The following is a 17497-nucleotide window of genomic DNA, read 5'->3' as shown; positions in this document are numbered from 1 at the left end:
CCAAGCCTTTCCCTTGAATTAAATGTAAATAAGAAATGAACCCCAGATGCATATGGAATCAATCACGTGTTTCCTTTGAGCCGTTTCAGAGACTGCTCCAGAGTTTACCTTGCACAGATGCGCAAAGATTAATGATGGGGGTGCACGCTTCCAGGCGTCTTACAACTGTAGGGACTGATTAGAGACAATTCGTAGCTTGTGCTCATTTCCCTCTATTCCCCGTGTTGCAGTGGTAGGATGACGTAAATTCCTGCTTCGACACGTAACGGCATTATAATCAAGTGCAGGAGCTGAGGGCTTTAGTTTTGTTTCGTATTCCATGGCGTTCGTAAGCGCGCAAATCAAAGGCAATTCCTGCGTCTAACACGAATGTAAATGCTTTTGAAAGTGCAGTGTGGTGCAGCTTGTAAAATCCTTGTCCACATTTTTGGTTTGTTGATGTTTTTTCTGTCTGCCAAAGTTGCATTTTGACATCCGGACTGGGGGACTTTATCATTTGAACGTGAAGCCAGCCTTAAACCCTCTGAGGCGTGTCTGTCTGCCGGCACGAATCTTGTGAAAGGTATTTTTTTTAACGGAGAGCAACTTTAAAAAGGTTTCCGCAGCCAAATCGCAGTCCGTGTTTGATTATAGGAGGAATGCGGCGGCGGCGAGCTCGCATTTGTCGTGCTCGAGTGGTTAAGGCGATGGGCTCGAAATGCGTTGGGGCTTCCCCGCGCAGGTGCGAAACCTGCCGACTCCGGCGTCTGCCGCACGTCGCCTTGTGCCTGCGCGGCAGAGGCGAAGTGCCGCTTTTCCTTTCCTGGTACTATAACAACGCGAAATCGCTTGGACCCGCTGCCATGGAAATCAATTCTTCAGATAACTACACATTTTGCGTTCGCACCTCTGGTGCTCTACTTATGCCTTTGAAAACCTAATGAATAAAGCTGAAAGAACCGACACGATATGTAGGTGCTGGTAAAGCACGCAGTAAAGAACTGTTAACAGCAAGGGTTTCAGTGGGTTAACTGAGGAGAAGGCGTGATCGCTAATTGTTGACTTTTTATTTGGTGTTAGAAACACTCTTACTGTGCATGATGTGCAACAAATGTAGCCACAGAAATTGCATCACGCTTTCATGTATGCTATTGCAGACACCAACGTTGCCTAGATAGAAAACCGAAATAGCCGTGGGTTTGCTTGCTGGTCTGAAGGATCTCTCTTCGAATCTCTATCATTTGTCAATGGAAGTAAAAGGCGCTGCAATCTCATACGTTCAGAATCAAACCCGCAGCTATTGTTCGACTTTATTTCTTGACTAATTACAACTGAGTGTCGCATGAGCAGTTACATAAACTTGTCCGGTATATTTGAACACAAATGCCGTTCTTCAATTAAAACTAACAGTACATTGTCAGGGACATTCAGTTCTATACAAACAAGAGACAGACAAGAGAATATTTCTACCGTTCATGTGGACTACGTGTTGACTTACTGATCGGAATAATTGAAAGGTTCGGGCTCATAGCCGATGCAGTGCGTGCTAATTAGAACAGCAACGCTGAGCTCTCAGCACCGTACTAAGCCCAGGTGTTTTTCTAAAGCTGTCAGGTGCAGTTCATTTACATGAAGGAAATCTCTTACTGGGTACGATTACAATGCAGTAAGTAGCACAGACTACTTAGGGAGTAGCCCCATGCGTTTAAAAACGACCCGAGCCAGGCAGGAGTCGAACCTGCAATCTCCTGATCCGTAGTCAGACGCGTTATCCATTGCGCCACTGGCCCTGGTGTGACACTGCAGGACTGTAACCCAGTGAGATCAGCACTGCACCTAGTAAAATATTACCCCCGGTCCATTCTTTTCCAAAAGTGAGAAACACCTGTTTTCTACATTTTGTCTGTTTTAAAACCATATCTCTTTAAACCAAACCAAGAGTTTGTCTTTTGCACTGATATTCTGATTCATTTCGATTTCAAAGAAAAAAAAAACATTATCTTCCAAAGCATCATAAAATTGTCCATTCTTCCAGACTCTACTTCTCTCTTGTAGTAGTACAGCAGACCTTTCCAGGTGAGCAGATCACAGAGTCCGAAATATGCTTCCTCCACCAAGCAAAGTACCTGAACATGACTCTGTCTTCATAAAAGCGCCCCTGTAATAAAGAAATTAAATCCGAAATCAAGAGGGCAGTTGCCTACTGAAGTTCAAGAAGTCATCAATTTTAACCCAGCAACACATTAAAGGCTGCATCTATACAAGTACGATTCTAGAAATGCTCACCAGATTACGTTTTAAGAAGGAACTGTGCCTCAGGTTCCGCCGAGATCTTAACTCGGATGGCAGGATTCAGAGTCCGGAGTGTGGACTGATGGCGCACGGAGGGTCCATATACTGTGGATCCCTCAGTGATCTTCCGCGTGTTCAAACCGCCAGCGTGTGACTCCCCTGTCCCTGTGACCTCATTGCTCTGCTCTCGCCTCTGTGCAGCTGAGCCCGACTCATGGTAAAGTGGAAAAAAATATGCCCTCATCGTGGGATTTACTCTGGATCGAGGATAGATGTCACTTTTTTATCGTTGAACAGGATGTATGTGATGTGGCGACTAGGTTCAATATTGTATCCTTTTAAAAGATTAAGGACTGGGGTGAGCGTGATTTACCACCCTTTCAGCTAAGAACCCGACATGAGCACCGTTTAAGCTGCATAGACTCAGTCGTTTAACTCTTCTCCATTAGCAGGGTTAAGGTTAAAGAAAAAAAACATTGCTGACTTCTTTTTTTTTGCCAGCCGCTAGCGCTGATTAGCAATGTTTGTATTTCATGTTTTGCAAGTTCCATCCATTTTAAGAAAAACAAGTCGCGTTAAAGACAGGAAATGAATACTTGCATTTAATTAAGTCTAGCCGTAGGCGGTTGTCTGTAAGGACCAGTTCTGTTCGAGAAGACAGAACAAAGAAGGCACCACTGGGATTCGGACTCAGGATCTCCTGTTTAAGAGACAAGCGCTTTAACCAACTAAGCAACGGCGCCCCGGTAGTGTTGTCCTTTTGCAGCCACTTGGACACACCACTCAGACACATCTGCATTCGGTGTGTGCTCCGCCTGCTCGCTGAGCAAGTTGCCACCTTTACATACAATAGCAACATCGACACCAAGAGAAAGGATGACAAATGGCTTTTATCTGGAACTTTTCATGTCCAAGGAGCTCAATGTGCTTTCTGTGTACAACAGGGCCACTGAACTCCACAATGGCCACTGAACCACAGCAGTGGCTTGCTGGCTTGACATCTCCCAAGGAAAATGTTGAAATCGCATGTGGAACAGGAAAAGGACCCTTGAGTACGAGGGAAAAAAAAGAAAAAGATCATCTGGAGCGCGCCAACCCATGTCTGGACAGCCCAGTTTCATCGACGAGGTGGCCGAGTGGTTAAGGCGATGGACTGCTAATCCATTGTGCTCTACACGCATGGGTTCGAATCCCATCCTCGTCGCTCTCTACGTTTGATGTTGGCTCTCCTTTTGTTTGCTCCAGTACTAGAGCCTTACATTTTCTAGCGGTGGCTGAACATGGTATAGTAGGCTAACGTTGGTATCGAGCAGTGGTAGTAACAGTATTTACGTGCCGCTGCTGCCAAGTGGCTCTGGGTTGAGACCGCGTTTTCACTTACTTGCAGCACAAACGGAGAAAGCGATTTTTGACAGTCTCTCGAGAGACTGCGCTAGGTGTTTAGGGATAGACTTTGTCAGTTCCCCCTGGGATGATGGCCTCTCAAATAGTTTGTGATTCCTCTAGACGTTTATACAGTAGAAGCCTGCTTCGTGGCTTAAATCCAAGCTAAGGAAACGAGTTAGAGGTCTGATGCAGAACTGCGAATTCAATGAAGGGGAACACTACAGTACATTGCACTGTATGTGTGAGGAAAGCTGCCCCCTACTGTTCCTTGTCGACCGAACAGAGGACTGTAAAGGATACCGCCAAGAAACTTTAGGATGCTGGTTGGAATCCAGCTCCAAAGAAGCCCCTTTGGGTGTTATGTAATCAAAAAGTAAGAACAGAGAATCTCCCTTTGATCAAAAGCGCAACAGAACTGTTTTCCGTGGAGCAGGTTTCAGACCCGTAGACCTGTTTTATTTGTAGGGCAGGGCGCATTCCCAAACGCGAATCTCCTGTTTTAGAAATGCTTTGGGCGGCGTGAAGTGAAAATAAGAAGTGGGCTCCAGATGCACATGGAAGCAATCAAGTGTTTCATCCGAGCTGTTTCAAAGACTGCTCAACAGCTTTCCTTTTACAGAGGCCCAACGATTAATGATGGGGGTGCACCCTTCAATGTGCCTTACGACTCTAGGGAGTGATTGAGACGATTCGTAGCGTGTGTTCATTTCCCTCTATTCCCCATGTTGCAGTGGTAAGATGACGTAAATTCCTGCTTCGACACGTAACGGCGTTATAATCAAGTACAGGAGCTGAGGGCTTTTGTTTTGTTTCGTTTTCTATGGCGTTCGTAAGCGCGCAAAACAAAGACAATTCCTGCGTCTAACACGAATGTAAATGCTTTTGAAAGTGCAGTGTGGTGCAGCTTGTAAAATCCTTGTCCACATTTGTGGTTTGTTGATGTTTTTTCTGTCTGCCAAAGTTGCATTTTGACATCCGGACGGGGAGACTTTATCATTTGAACGTGAAGCCAGCCTTAAACCCTCTGAGGCGTGTCTGTCTGCCGGCATGTATCTTGTGAAAGGTTTTTTTTTTAACAGAGAGCGACTTTAAAAAGGTTTCCGCAGCCACCTCGCACTCCGTGTTAGATTATAGGAGGAATGCGGCGGCGGCGAGCTCGCTGTAGTCGTGGCCGAGTAGTTAAGGCGATGGATTTGAAATCCATTGGGGACTCCCCGCTCAGGTTCGAATCCTGCCGACTACGGCGTCTGCCGCACGTCACCTTGTGCCTGTGCGGCAAAGGCGAAGTGCCGCTTCTCCTTTCCTGGTACTATAAAAATGCTACATCGCTTGGTCCTGCTTCCATGGAAAGCAGTTCTTCAGGTAATTCTACTCTCTTACCAAAGCTGTTAGGTTCCTTTCCGTGGTGAGATGGGTTGTCATGCAACGCTGCCACATAGTGCCGACAGACAAGTGTGTTGCGGGAGAAGAGAAAAGTGTTTGAAGATTTAAGAGTGTCTTAGGTGGAGCCAAAATCAAGTGTCACAAATGCAAGTGGGAAGATTTCCAATGTTTAATATGGTCAAAATAAGCGGAAGTTACCAGCTGGTCCGGCACAGTCTGCCATGCTTTTGTCATATACTGTAAAGTGGTGTGGAACTGGGTGTCGAACTGGAGCCTCACCATTTGCATATGTGAGGCTCCAGTTATACATCGAGTGTCACATTAAATGACAAAAATGAAGAGAGTTAAAGCACCTGGAGAGGTTTTCTTACAACTTTTGAGCTGACACAGTTTTGGAAAATGTTTCCTTCACGGTGCACTGAACAACATAGGCAGCCAAGAGTCTCCAAAACAAAACAGAATGGACAGATAGGAGAAAATTCCCACTCGTCCTGAAGTTCCCAAAATCCAGCACTGAGCGTAAACAAAGTGTCTAAGTAGCGTGGGAATGCTAACCCTAACCCTAGCTGGAGTTTGAGCAATCCGGCACTGAGCATAAGAAGATGAGTCAAAGTAACGTCTAATCGGATTAGTTTCCTTAGAGCTGGTTCAGAGTTTGCTCAAGAGTTTACCTTTCACAGATGCGCAAAGAAGAATGTTGGGGGTGCACGCTTCAAGGCGCCTTACAGCTGTAGGCAGTGATTCGAGACGATTCGTGGCGTGTGCTCGTTCCCATGTACCGTACGACCCGGGGTGCAGTGCTAGGATGACGTACAATACCGCTTGGGCACGTAACGGGGTTATATGCAAGTGCAGGACGTGAGGGTCTTCGTTTGTTCGTTTTGTTTTGCTCTGCTTTGCTTTGTTTTGCTTTCCATTGCGTTGGTAAGAGCGTAAATAAAAAGGCGATTCCTGTGTCTACCACTAATGTAAGAGCTATTTCAAGTGCGACGTGGTGCGGCTTTTCAAATGCTTGTGGGCATTTCTCTGTTGTTGATTCTTTTTTTGTGTGTAACAAAGTGGCATTTTCATGTCCGGACGGGGAGACTTTATCATTCCGACATGAAGCCACCCTTAAGTCCTCTGAGGCGTGTCTGTCTGCAAGGCTTCTATTTTGGAAATGTTTTTTTGAAACGGAGAACGACTTTGAAATAGGCTTCCGCCGGCGCCTCGCGATCCAGGTAAGATTGTAGCAAGAACGCAGCGGCAGTGGGGCTTGCTGTAGTCGTGGCTGAGTGGTTAAGGCAATGGACTAGAAATCCATTGGGGTCTCCCCGCACAGGTTCCAATCCTGCCGACTACGTTGTCCGCTTTCAGTCGGTGTGTTTCGGCACAAGCAAAGAAGCGCGCCTCTTTGCTGTTCCTGGTGGTTTTAAAACGCCCAATCGCTTGTACCCGCTGCCTTAGAAATAAGTTCTTCAGCGTCCGCAAATGGCATTTTGCAGCTGGAAGCAGATGTCGACGCGTTTTGCACAGAGCACCAAAAAAGCGTCTTTTTTGAAGGCCCAGGCACTGAGCATTGGTGGTTCAGTGGTAGAATTCTCGCCTGCCACGCGGGAGGCTCGGGTTCGATTCCCGGCCAATGCAGTGGCTTTTGCAGCGAGCGGCTCCATCACTTGCATCCCCTTGCAACTCGCAACTGAAAACCCACTGAAGCTAAGCAGGTGTGAGCCAGGTCAGTACCTGGATGAGGATGAGCTACAGGGAAAAACAAAGCTTCCAGCTGGAAGCGGTGTTAATGGTGCCGGCGGGGGGGCGCTCACCCTGAGGTCTGTGCGGGTCCCAATGCCCCAGTATAGTGACGGAGATGCTGTGTTGTAAAAGGGCGCTGTCTTTTGGATGAGATGTAAAACCGAGGTCACAGCGCTCTGTGGTCATTCAAAATGACCACCAAAACCTTTGACAAAAGCTCTTGGTAATTGATGGTCTTCAATAATGCTTCTCCTTTAGGTACATTTTAAATCAGCTGAAAAATGCTGTGAAATGGGGGGGCACTTCAGGCCAGTGTAGGATTTGGGTTACAAGAACCATGAAACTGCACGAGAAAGCCCGTACACTGATTACACGGCTTTCTATTCAAAGGAGGACAAAAGAAATTCCCTGAGTTTGATTTTTTGCAGCACAGAGAGGAGCACTGTCGTGAGGCTGGTTAGCTCAGTTGGTTAGAGCGTGGTGCTAATAACGCCAAGGTCGCGGGTTTGAGCCCTGTACGGGCCAGGTCTAGGTCCAGGTCCCTGTTTGTGAAACAGGCAAATGACTGTCTCAGGGGCCCATTCCTCATTCTCAAGACACATGTATGCAGTATGTACACCGTGCATTGAGCAATAGGGACTGAATACACCACAGGTAAGGTTAGAAGTCATTCTGAGGTGCCACATGTGAGGGATACAGCTAAGCATCCGAAATGTAGGGTTTGAGACCCTTCAGGAGTACTGCATCCTTTGAGACAGACCCGTGCATGTTAAACAAATGATCATTTCTTTCGGCATTAGGGACTAAATATACTAAACGTATGATGCTAAAATGTTATTTTCACATATATTAATGTAATAAATGATTGCTTATGCTTTATAAACAAATCTAATTAAAATAAAAGCTTACGTTTTGTATTTATCTTGTACCATAGAACATGATTTGCTTTGTATTTCAAGCCCACAAAGTGTCCAAATGTTCTATGATCATTTCTTTCAGCATTAGGGACTAAATATACCAAACGTATGATGCTAAAATCCTGAAAAAAGGATGTGCTCCATCTCGTCAGTAGATTGGATTCCAAAACTGATTTGGGTCAATATACATTACCTTTGAAATTAAAGTACAGTATACTGTAGGGAACCATCAACTTAGAAAGCATTGGCCTTCCCTGGGGGTCAGGTAGGTGCAAAAGATAAACCTTTATCCTATCTTTATCTTAAGATAAGTGGCCAAGCAGTATTTTTCCAAGTTTCACCAAGCACATCATGTTGCCATAGTAGACAAAGTTCTATAAAATGTTAAATAACTTTTAAAAAAAGCATCTTGGTCTTACAGTACTGTACAAGGTGAATTAAACTGTCCCTGGTAATAAAAAGTAATTAGAAGCATCTCAGAAACTTTATCTCTAGAAACATTAGCTGTTTTATATCATGTAATTTAGTGTGATGTTGTCAGAATTCAAGGACATTATCACACACAGAAATTGGTTCAGTTAAATCTAAAAAACACAGCTAAACATGGGTTTAAATGTAACAGAAGTCTTACCTCTTGTCAAAAGATTTAATTCAAGAAGCAATGTAATAAATGATTGCTTATGCTTTATAAAGAAATCTAATTAAAATAAAAGCTTAAGTTTTGTATTTATCTTGTACCATAGAACATGATTTTCTTTGTATTTGAAGCCCACAAAGTGTCCAAATGATGCACTACATGATATAAGGAAGATTATCACATGCATATCGGTATTATCTTTCTTATGAAAATGCATTCCTTTCATTACCTTTTACTTTTTAAAATGAACTCAAATTGTGTATAATGTAATAATTTAAGTAGAATAGATTCAGGTAGGAAATATAGAGTCATGATGTTTATGGCTGACATCATTTCACATGGGTGAATTTTAAGCTAAGAAATAAAAACATTTACAATGAAGATACCATTGCTTAATTTTAAATGCCTTTAAAAAATAAATACCTCCTGAGAATAATTTGCCACTCCCAGATCCTTGGTAAGGTACTGTTTGAATCCAATCAGGAGAGGAGCATCCAGGGAGTGCTTTCTATAGAGTCCAGCTTGGGCCACTCTCTTCCGGCCTGCTGATACTTTTTAACTACTCAGGGCCTGTAAGGATATAAAACACCGGTTTAAACATTTTATACCTATAAGACAAATTAGAATTTTAGTAAAAAATAGATACATCTGAAAAATAAAAAGTCTTACTGCTGATAGAGTTCTTCAGAGCTCACATCTTCCCCTTCCTTATCCGCTTCTGTTTCAGTTTCTAGAGCAGCCTCTGGCATCTCTTCCTCCTGGACTGCGGCCTCTTGCTCAGGGCCGCTGGAATGCAGGTAGATTCTTTTCAACATGCTTTTACATAATATGTTGTAACAATGATTTCAAAAAGAAACTACAGAAGCCTTACAGATTAAAAATATCTCACCTTGCCAATGTGTCTTCAGGCTTCCCATGTACAAAAAGGCCCAAGGACTCTAGCAGTCTTACAACCACTATCCTGTTTGCCTCACCAGACACGATCTCTATTCTGTGGTAATCCACGATGACCCCGTTCTTCAGGTGATTCATCATGTCCTCCCTCGCCTGTTGAGAGGCCATCCTGATGTTTTCTGCCGTGGCGTGCTTCATACACGCCCTCTTCAAGTGAGCAGGAAGCTGATCAAGAGTATTCAGGCACATCTTGCACACCAGGGGAATCCTCGCGGGTTTCCTTTGAAAATAAATAATACCATCTGTGTATAGAAACAAGCTAAGACTGATTTCTTAAATTATCCTTAATTTTCTCTCTCATAGTTTGAGCATAATGATTTTATTGCATTTATATAAGAATTGCTCATTGCTCCTAAATAAATAATGGTTTCATAAAAAAGTGAACACTTGGTCTCAGTCACAGACTTTCCAATAGAAGCCATTGTGGAGTTCAGCAACTGCAGGTCCTAGAAGTGGGGAAGGAATTTTAAAAGAGAAATTGAATTACAATACAGAAGGAATGGCTGAGGGATCACTGAAATATATATATACAAATTCCAAAGACTGAGTCCATATAGAAACAACTACCTTTCATTTTCAGTATAAGAAAAAAAAAACATTATCTTCCAAAGCATCATAAAATTGTCCCTTCTTCCAGACTCTATTTCTCTCTTGTAGTAGTATAGCAGACCTTTCCAGGTGAGCAGATCACAGAGTCCGAAATGAGCTTCCTCCATCAAGCAAAGTACCTGAACATGACTCTGTCTTCATAAAAGCGCCCCTGTAATAAAGAAATTAAATCCGAAATCAAGAGGGCAGTTGCCTACTGAAATACAAGAAGTCATCAATTTTAACCTAGCAACACATTAAAGGCTGCATCTATACAAGTACGATTCTAGAAATGCTCACCAGATTACGTTTTAAGAAGGAACTGCGCCTCAGGTTCCGCCGAGATCTTAACTCGGATGGCAGGATTCAGAGTCCGGAGTGCGGACTGATGGCGCACGGAGGGTCCATATACTGTGGATCCCTCAGTGATCTTCCGCGTATTCAAACCGCCAGCGTGTGACTCCCCTGTCCCCGTGACCTCATTGCTCTGCTCTCTCCTCTGTGCAGCTGAGCCCGACTCACGGTAAAATGGAAAAAAATATGCCCTCGACGTGAGATTTATTCTGGAGCGAGCCAGTGTTGCGCATAGCTGCCTTCAAAGCAGTTAACCCAGGTTCGATTCCCGGCCAACGCAGTTACGAATGTTTTCAAATGCTGTCATGAGCCTTGGATTGTGACTAGCAAAGCGAAGCCTTTTGAAAGAGCTAAAGCACTGCAAAACGGAATTGAAGGAGAATCTTACAGGGGATTCTGAGCAGTGTCTGCATACATGCAGTCAGATAAAGGTGCTGAAAGCTTGAGCTACTCTCAATGTCATGCTGCCCTTCCCCGGAGTAAATCTGTTACATTGAAAGAATGCTTCTGGCAGGTTCAAAAAGAGACCCTTGTTAATTGGAGAAATCAATGATTTCGAATGAATTCTGTATGCGTTAAAAGACAGCTATACACAGAAAACATGCAGGACACTGCTCATGATGTTTCCCGAGCCGAAACACAGTGCGTTTTTCCAAGCCATTTGACAAAGCCCACCCACTGAAAACTGCAGCAGATCGTGTAAAGACGTTCAACTTTGTAACTACTGCACGCACAGGAAGCAGAATAAATTCCTCTTTTCAAACTGTCAAAGGTTTGCTTTGCGAACGCTGCAGGACATCGCACAATCTCTTTTGAATGGGGACAAACGATTTCTTATGGGGCGCAGTAAGTACAGACGTTTAAAATGCTCCACTCATGCCGACGATGCAGCATGAAGAAGCGCAACCTAACGTTTGACAGACAAAAGCCAGGCGCCGCTACGAGCAATATGAAATCATACTGACAAGCACACGGCGTTTCGCGCTGACACAAAAGTAATCTCGACAGACGCTGTTCTCTGCATAAAGCTGAAAGAGCGTTTCTGTTGACACGTAACAAGTTCGTTTCTTTCTACCATGATATCACCGTGACCAAATCTGTCTTTAAACACCTTGCTCAGTCTCTGACGAGACTGTCAAAAATTGCTTTCGCCGATTGTATTGCAAACCGGCGGAAGCGGGGTATTGGGAAAAGTTTTCAACTAGCAATAATCACGCCTCGGCTAACCCTCACAGGCTACGATACTGCCACTGCGCAAAGCTGACGGTTGCCAGGCAACCGCGGGGATCCTATGGAAATCGTTATCGATAGTGTCATGGCATGTCGTTGCTATAACGCTTCATATTTGTCGTCTTCTTCTTCTTCTAGCTTGAGGTTTTGAAGAATTTCATGACAGACAAGGGCTCCGTTGGGAACAAAGGGCGTTGTGAGAAAACCGTTGCTTATTTTCAGCAGCAGAAATACAACCCTTTAAATACAAGATGACAGAACAATGACGAAGGGCATGCCGGGAGGAACTCATGCACTACAGAGGAAAGGGGGCGGGCACGTACAGTTCACATTCAAGCCACAAGTACTCCTCTTGGATGTTGCACAAACAAATCCTAACGTCTTGAAAGCATTGCAGCATGTTTGTGTCCCACTTCCCGTGGCTGCGGGACGACTGACACGAACGGACAAACACAATCTGTGGCGTTTAGCGTGACATAGTCTTGCAGGCATCGTGCTGTCTCACTGCAATATTATACCGCTGGAGGAAACAGTCCATCTGGCCATGAAACTCATTTGAACGTCTAGCTACAGCAACTAACAATATCATGATTTATTCAGGATGTGTGGAATCAGCACGTCCCGGAGACAGCTTCCGAAATCGTGAGCATTCTCTGGTGGTAGGGGCGTTCAAGATGGCGCTCAGGTGGGAGGTAAAGTTTAGTGGTTGGGGAGTTTTTTTGAGTTTTTCATGACCTGAATGTTAATTTTTGCTTTTTTTGACTACAGAAAAATAAGGACTTAACACTAGTTGTTTAAACTTCAGTTATAATTGAAAGAAAAAAAAACGATTTTTTTTAGGTTTAAAAAGTCCGATATGAGTAACACTGGGAAAAGAAAAGAGAGTGCTGGGTCTTCGAAGGAGAACTCTAAGATACCTCAATCGTATATGTATAGCACTACAAAAAAATCGATGGCAACTAAAGGGAAAAGTGAAGCAGCTGCAGGGGCAGCAAGAGGGCGGAGGCGCCGCGCGCCCGGCCGAAGTGTTGGACCGGTGCGCTTTACGTGCTGAAATAAACACGCGACAGCCCCGAAATGTTTCCAGAGTGCTGTGCACTGAAGACTTGCCTGGTGCTCCTCCGTGCAGATTGTTTGTCCTCCTCCAGTGCGGGACGTGCCAACACAAGGGAGCGCATTCGCCAACATCCAGGCACGCAATGCGATTTGGAAAGCAGCTCCTTTCCAAAGAGTGGCACACGAACGATCCTTCAGTCCCGCTCGGGGGGCACGGAACCCCCGCCACACACAGCTTCAAGTAGCGAGTCAGGCGCTGGGGCTTTCGCTTACGGCCACACCACCCTGAACACGCCCGATCTCGTCTGATCTCGGAAGCTAAGCAGCGTCGGGCCTGGTTAGTACTTGGATGGGAGACTGCCTGGGAATACCAGGTGCTGTAAGCTTTTGCTCTCCCGGCCAGCAGGGGTCGCCGTTGGTGCCGTAGGCTTTGGGAGGAAAACCTGCAGGATGGAAAGGTGATCTATAGCCTCATCTCTAGAGATGTTTTGTTGCTGTGGCATGTGTGTGACCCATATTCAAAAAAAAAAACCCGTCTCCGGTTGCTGCTGCTCCTGCAAGAGGTGTGACTGGGACCAGTAGGGAGCGCTCACCCTGCGGGCTGTGTGGCTCTCTTACGCCCCAGCCTCCTGATGGCGACACTCTGCTGCACAAACAGGCGCCGTCCTTCGGGGGAGGCGTCAAACCGAGGTCCCGACCCTCCTTGGCCATTAGGAAACCCCAGGGCGTCTCTCAAAAAGAGACGCCGGGGGTGTCCCTCTGGTGTTAGTGCTCCCCTTTACACATCAGTCGGGGTCTCCTCCTAATCCCCGTCTCACCTGTAACAATCAATGACGAGGCCCCCCTGTCCGTGAGATTTAGTACTCGCGCAAGAGACCGGGGGCAGAGCGCGAACGCGGTCCCCCGCCCCCCACAAAGTGCGCGCTCCGGGTTCCCTCTCGGGGCCCTGCAACACAGCGGAAGGGCAGCGAGAAGGAGCCTCTTGCTCTGATGCCGCAAGGCCACAAGAGGGCGGAGGCGCCGCGCGCCCGGCCGACGTGTTGGACCGGTGCGCTTTACGTGCTGAAATAAACACACGAAAGCCCCGAAATGTTTCCAGAGTGCTGTGCACTGGAGGTTTTTGTCTGGTGAAGACTTGCCTGGTGCTCCTCCGTGCAGATTGTTTGTCCTCCTCCAGTGCGGGACGAGTCAACACAAGGGAGCGCATTCGCCAACATCCAGGCACGCAATGCGATTTGGAAAGCAGCTCCTTTCCAAAGAGTTGCACACGAACGATCCTTCAGTCCCGCTCGGGGGGCACGGAACCCCCGCCACACACAGCTTCAAGTAGCGAGTCAGGCGCCGGGGCTTTCGCTTTCAGCTACACCACCCTGAGCACGCCTGATCTCGTCTCATCTCGGAAGCTAAGCAGCGTCGGGCCTGGTTAGTACTTGGATGGGAGACTGCCTGGGAATACCAGGTGCTGTAAGCTTTTGCTCTCCCGGCCAGCAGGGGTCGCCGTTGGTGCCGTAGGCTTTGGGAGGAAAACCTGCAGGATGGAAAGGTGATCTATAGCCTCATCTCTAGAGATGTTTTGTTGCTGTGGCATGTGTGTGACCCATATTCAAAAAAAAAAACCCGTCTGTAAAACGAATATCGAAGCTGCCTCTAAATCTGCAAATGAAGATGAGTCGATAAACCACTCGTTTTTCGTATAACTAGACATATATTCATTTGTTACCGATTTCATTCATTGAGCACGGATACAATAGAGGTACAGCCATTCACTGTTTGACATGTCTGCACTGGTACAGAACCGAGCAATCAGAAAACGGGTGAAACTGTCTTTAGACTCAGCATACAGTACCGAGGCCCCCCATGACCAAATAAAGGCTAACCTCGATAATCAGCCTAAAGAACGCAGACTACAGCAAAACGACTGACTTTGAAAAGGGAATGAACGTCCGGAAGGAGTAGTGGAACTAGCTTGAGATGCTTCTCCGGACCCCTAACTAAAAGCCAGCGAGAACCAGCAGCGGCGTCCACTCCTGTCGAACCGGGATCCTTCCGCAGCCACGCAGCTCGTGGTGTCCTAACCCTCCCGTATCTGATTTTGGTCCAAGCACATCAGGGGAGAGCGCGAACGCAGTCCCCCACTACCAGAAATTATGCAGTCGAGTTTCCCACATTTGGGGAATTCGCAGGGGTCAGCACAGCCGGAGTGCAATGGCCGAGCCTCGCCCTGGGTGAACCTCCTTCTTGATCAAGGTATCTCCCCTGCCAGGTAAGTATGAGTTAAACAGGCCCCTGCAAGCGGCCCGCACCCACAGCACAAATCGCGCAGCCTAGGCCACCTCCTCGCCCCGCACGCCACCGCCTCCTGCTGGGCCCACTCTTTCACACACTCACACGCCACACTAACACTCAAAAGTGTGGGCAAAACGAGAAAACGAGCGCGCCGTTTCCTACACATCTGCAGTCGCCGTTGCGCATTCGCAGCATGTCCCGGGATGCAATTCGGCCTCATTTGCATAACTCCAGACCGGCAGATCGCCACGCAAGCTCGCGACGTGCGCCTGCCACACACCGAAAAAACCTTTTCAGCAATTTCCAAAAAACGGGCCTGCTCACCTGCCCACAAGGCTCCGTCTCTTACCTGCTCTCCAGAGCCTGCTGCCTTCTGTGCTTTTCTCTCGGCACCGCTGCAGCGCACACAACTCCTGCAGCGGGAGGGGGGGAGAAAGTTCCCGCGCTCCGCCGCAGGGAAGGCTCGCTCCGTGCGCACACGTCCTTTCGATGCCAGTCCAACAAGTGCTCCGCATTAGCTGCGTCGGGGCTCCGGCGTGTCGCACCTCACCTCACCTCGCACTGCCCCCTCCTTGAATGTCTGCCGCTGGGCATGCCCCGCTCTCCTCCGCCTTATCTTATCGCGTGTGAGCACCGACAATGGCCACAATGCCGGGGAATGGCACCTGTAAAGTGTTAATTGGGGCACAGGAACAGCCCCTCTCGTCTCGGGGGGGCCGGCCAAAGAGACAATACAGCAAACACAGCGGGGCGGGGGAAGAAGACGACACCACACATGCGGGTACATTCAGCTCCGGCGGGAACGAGACATTTGTCGGTCTTTTCAAGTGCCGAGAGCCGAGCAATCCTTCACTTGTATCGTTTCTCCCTGGTGACTAGATCTGGCCCTGCGACTCTCGACTGGGCTCACCCCCGGGGCAGCCCAGCAGGTGTGAAACTGGCCGGCACCCGGATGGGAGATTCCACCCCGGAAAAGCTCCGGTTGCTGCTGCTCCTGCAAGAGGTGTGACTGGGACCAGTAGGGAGCGCTCACCCTGCGGGCTGTGTGGCTCTCTTACGCCCCAGCCTCCTGATGGCGACACTCTGCTGCACAAACAGGCGCCGTCCTTCGGGGGAGGCGTCAAACCGAGGTCCCGACCCTCCTTGGCCATTAGGAAACCCCAGGGCGTCTCTCAAAAAGAGACGCCGGGGGTGTCCCTCTGGTGTTAGTGCTCCCCTTTACACATCAGTCGGGGTCTCCTCCTAATCCCCGTCTCACCTGTAACAATCAATGACGAGGCCCCCCTGTCCGTGAGATTTAGTACTCGCGCAAGAGACCGGGGGCAGAGCGCGAACGCGGTCCCCCGCCCCCCACAAAGTGCGCGCTCCGGGTTCCCTCTCGGGGCCCTGCAACACAGCGGAAGGGCAGCGAGAAGGAGCCTCTTGCTCTGATGCCGCAAGGCCACAAGAGGGCGGAGGCGCCGCGCGCCCGGCCGACGTGTTGGACCGGTGCGCTTTACGTGCTGAAATAAACACACGAAAGCCCCGAAATGTTTCCAGAGTGCTGTGCACTGGAGGTTTTTGTCTGGTGAAGACTTGCCCGGTGCTCCTCCGTGCAGATTGTTTGTCCTCCTCCAGTGCGGGACGAGTCAACACAAGGGAGCGCATTCGCCAACATCCAGGCACGCAATGCGATTTGGAAAGCAGCTCCTTTCCAAAGAGTTGCACACGAACGATCCTTCAGTCCCGCTCGGGGGGCACGGAACCCCCGCCACACACAGCTTCAAGTAGCGAGTCAGGCGCCGGGGCTTTCGCTTTCAGCTACACCACCCTGAGCACGCCCGATCTCGTCTCATCTCGGAAGCTAAGCAGCGTCGGGCCTGGTTAGTACTTGGATGGGAGACTGCCTGGGAATACCAGGTGCTGTAAGCTTTTGCTCTCCCGGCCAGCAGGGGTCGCCGTTGGTGCCGTAGGCTTTGGGAGGAAAACCTGCAGGATGGAAAGGTGATCTATAGCCTCATCTCTAGAGATGTTTTGTTGCTGTGGCATGTGTGTGACCCATATTCAAAAAAAAAAACCCGTCTGTAAAACGAATATCGAAGCTGCCTCTAAATCTGCAAATGAAGATGAGTCGATAAACCACTCGTTTTTCGTATAACTAGACATATATTCATTTGTTACCGATTTCATTCATTGAGCACGGATACAATAGAGGTACAGCCATTCACTGTTTGACATGTCTGCACTGGTACAGAACCGAGCAATCAGAAAACGGGTGAAACTGTCTTTAGACTCAGCATACAGTACCGAGGCCCCCCATGACCAAATAAAGGCTAACCTCGATAATCAGCCTAAAGAACGCAGACTACAGCAAAACGACTGACTTTGAAAAGGGAATGAACGTCCGGAAAGAGTAGTGGAACTAGCTTGAGATGCTTCTCCGGACCCCTAACTAAAAGCCAGCGAGAACCAGCAGCGGCGTCCACTCCTGTCGAACCGGGATCCTTCCGCAGCCACGCAGCTCGTGGTGTCCTAACCTTCCTGTATCTGATTTTGGACCAAGCACATCAGGGGAGAGCGCGAACGCAGGGGTCAGCACAGCCGGAGTGCAATGGCCGAGCCTCGCCCTGGGTGAACCTCCTTCTTGATTAAGGTATCTCCCCTGCCAGGTAAGTATGAGTTAAACAGGCCCCTGCAAGCGGCCCGCACCCACAGCACAAATCGC

At 47.9% G+C, this 17497-nt stretch overlaps 7 non-coding genes and 3 pseudogenes across 7 annotated transcripts; 6 read left to right on the top strand and 4 right to left on the bottom strand.

The window, feature by feature from the left end:
• Positions 1–1696: 1696 nt before the first annotated feature.
• Positions 1697–1769, bottom strand: trnar-acg (transfer RNA arginine (anticodon ACG)). Its single transcript has one exon. It is a non-coding gene; the product is annotated as a tRNA-Arg (tRNA).
• A 1624-nt stretch (positions 1770–3393) lies between these two features.
• Positions 3394–3475, top strand: trnas-gcu (transfer RNA serine (anticodon GCU)). Its single transcript has one exon. It is a non-coding gene; the product is annotated as a tRNA-Ser (tRNA).
• Positions 3476–4818: 1343 nt separating this feature from the next.
• Positions 4819–4900, top strand: trnas-uga (transfer RNA serine (anticodon UGA)). The gene has a single exon. It is a non-coding gene; the product is annotated as a tRNA-Ser (tRNA).
• Positions 4901–6595: 1695 nt separating this feature from the next.
• Positions 6596–6666, top strand: trnag-gcc (transfer RNA glycine (anticodon GCC)). Its single transcript has one exon. It is a non-coding gene; the product is annotated as a tRNA-Gly (tRNA).
• A 4675-nt stretch (positions 6667–11341) lies between these two features.
• LOC138229474 (U4 spliceosomal RNA) lies at positions 11342–11483 on the bottom strand. Its single transcript, XR_011185885.1, has one exon. It is a non-coding gene; the product is annotated as a U4 spliceosomal RNA (small nuclear RNA).
• A 1291-nt stretch (positions 11484–12774) lies between these two features.
• On the top strand, positions 12775–12893 carry LOC138229335 (5S ribosomal RNA). The gene has a single exon (XR_011185763.1). It is a non-coding gene; the product is annotated as a 5S ribosomal RNA (ribosomal RNA).
• A 966-nt stretch (positions 12894–13859) lies between these two features.
• LOC138229342 (5S ribosomal RNA) lies at positions 13860–13978 on the top strand (annotated as a pseudogene).
• Positions 13979–14614: 636 nt separating this feature from the next.
• On the bottom strand, positions 14615–14778 carry LOC138229386 (U1 spliceosomal RNA). The gene has a single exon (XR_011185806.1). It is a non-coding gene; the product is annotated as a U1 spliceosomal RNA (small nuclear RNA).
• Positions 14779–16585: 1807 nt separating this feature from the next.
• Positions 16586–16704, top strand: LOC138229341 (5S ribosomal RNA; annotated as a pseudogene).
• A 568-nt stretch (positions 16705–17272) lies between these two features.
• LOC138229436 (U1 spliceosomal RNA) lies at positions 17273–17449 on the bottom strand (annotated as a pseudogene).
• Positions 17450–17497: the final 48 nt, after the last annotated feature.

Source organism: Lepisosteus oculatus, unplaced genomic scaffold (genome assembly GCF_040954835.1).
Source record: "Lepisosteus oculatus isolate fLepOcu1 unplaced genomic scaffold, fLepOcu1.hap2 HAP2_SCAFFOLD_45, whole genome shotgun sequence".
NCBI lineage: Eukaryota > Metazoa > Chordata > Actinopteri > Semionotiformes > Lepisosteidae > Lepisosteus > Lepisosteus oculatus.
Note: the sequence above shows the minus strand (reverse complement) of the source record. Positions and strands in the feature narration are given on the sequence as shown.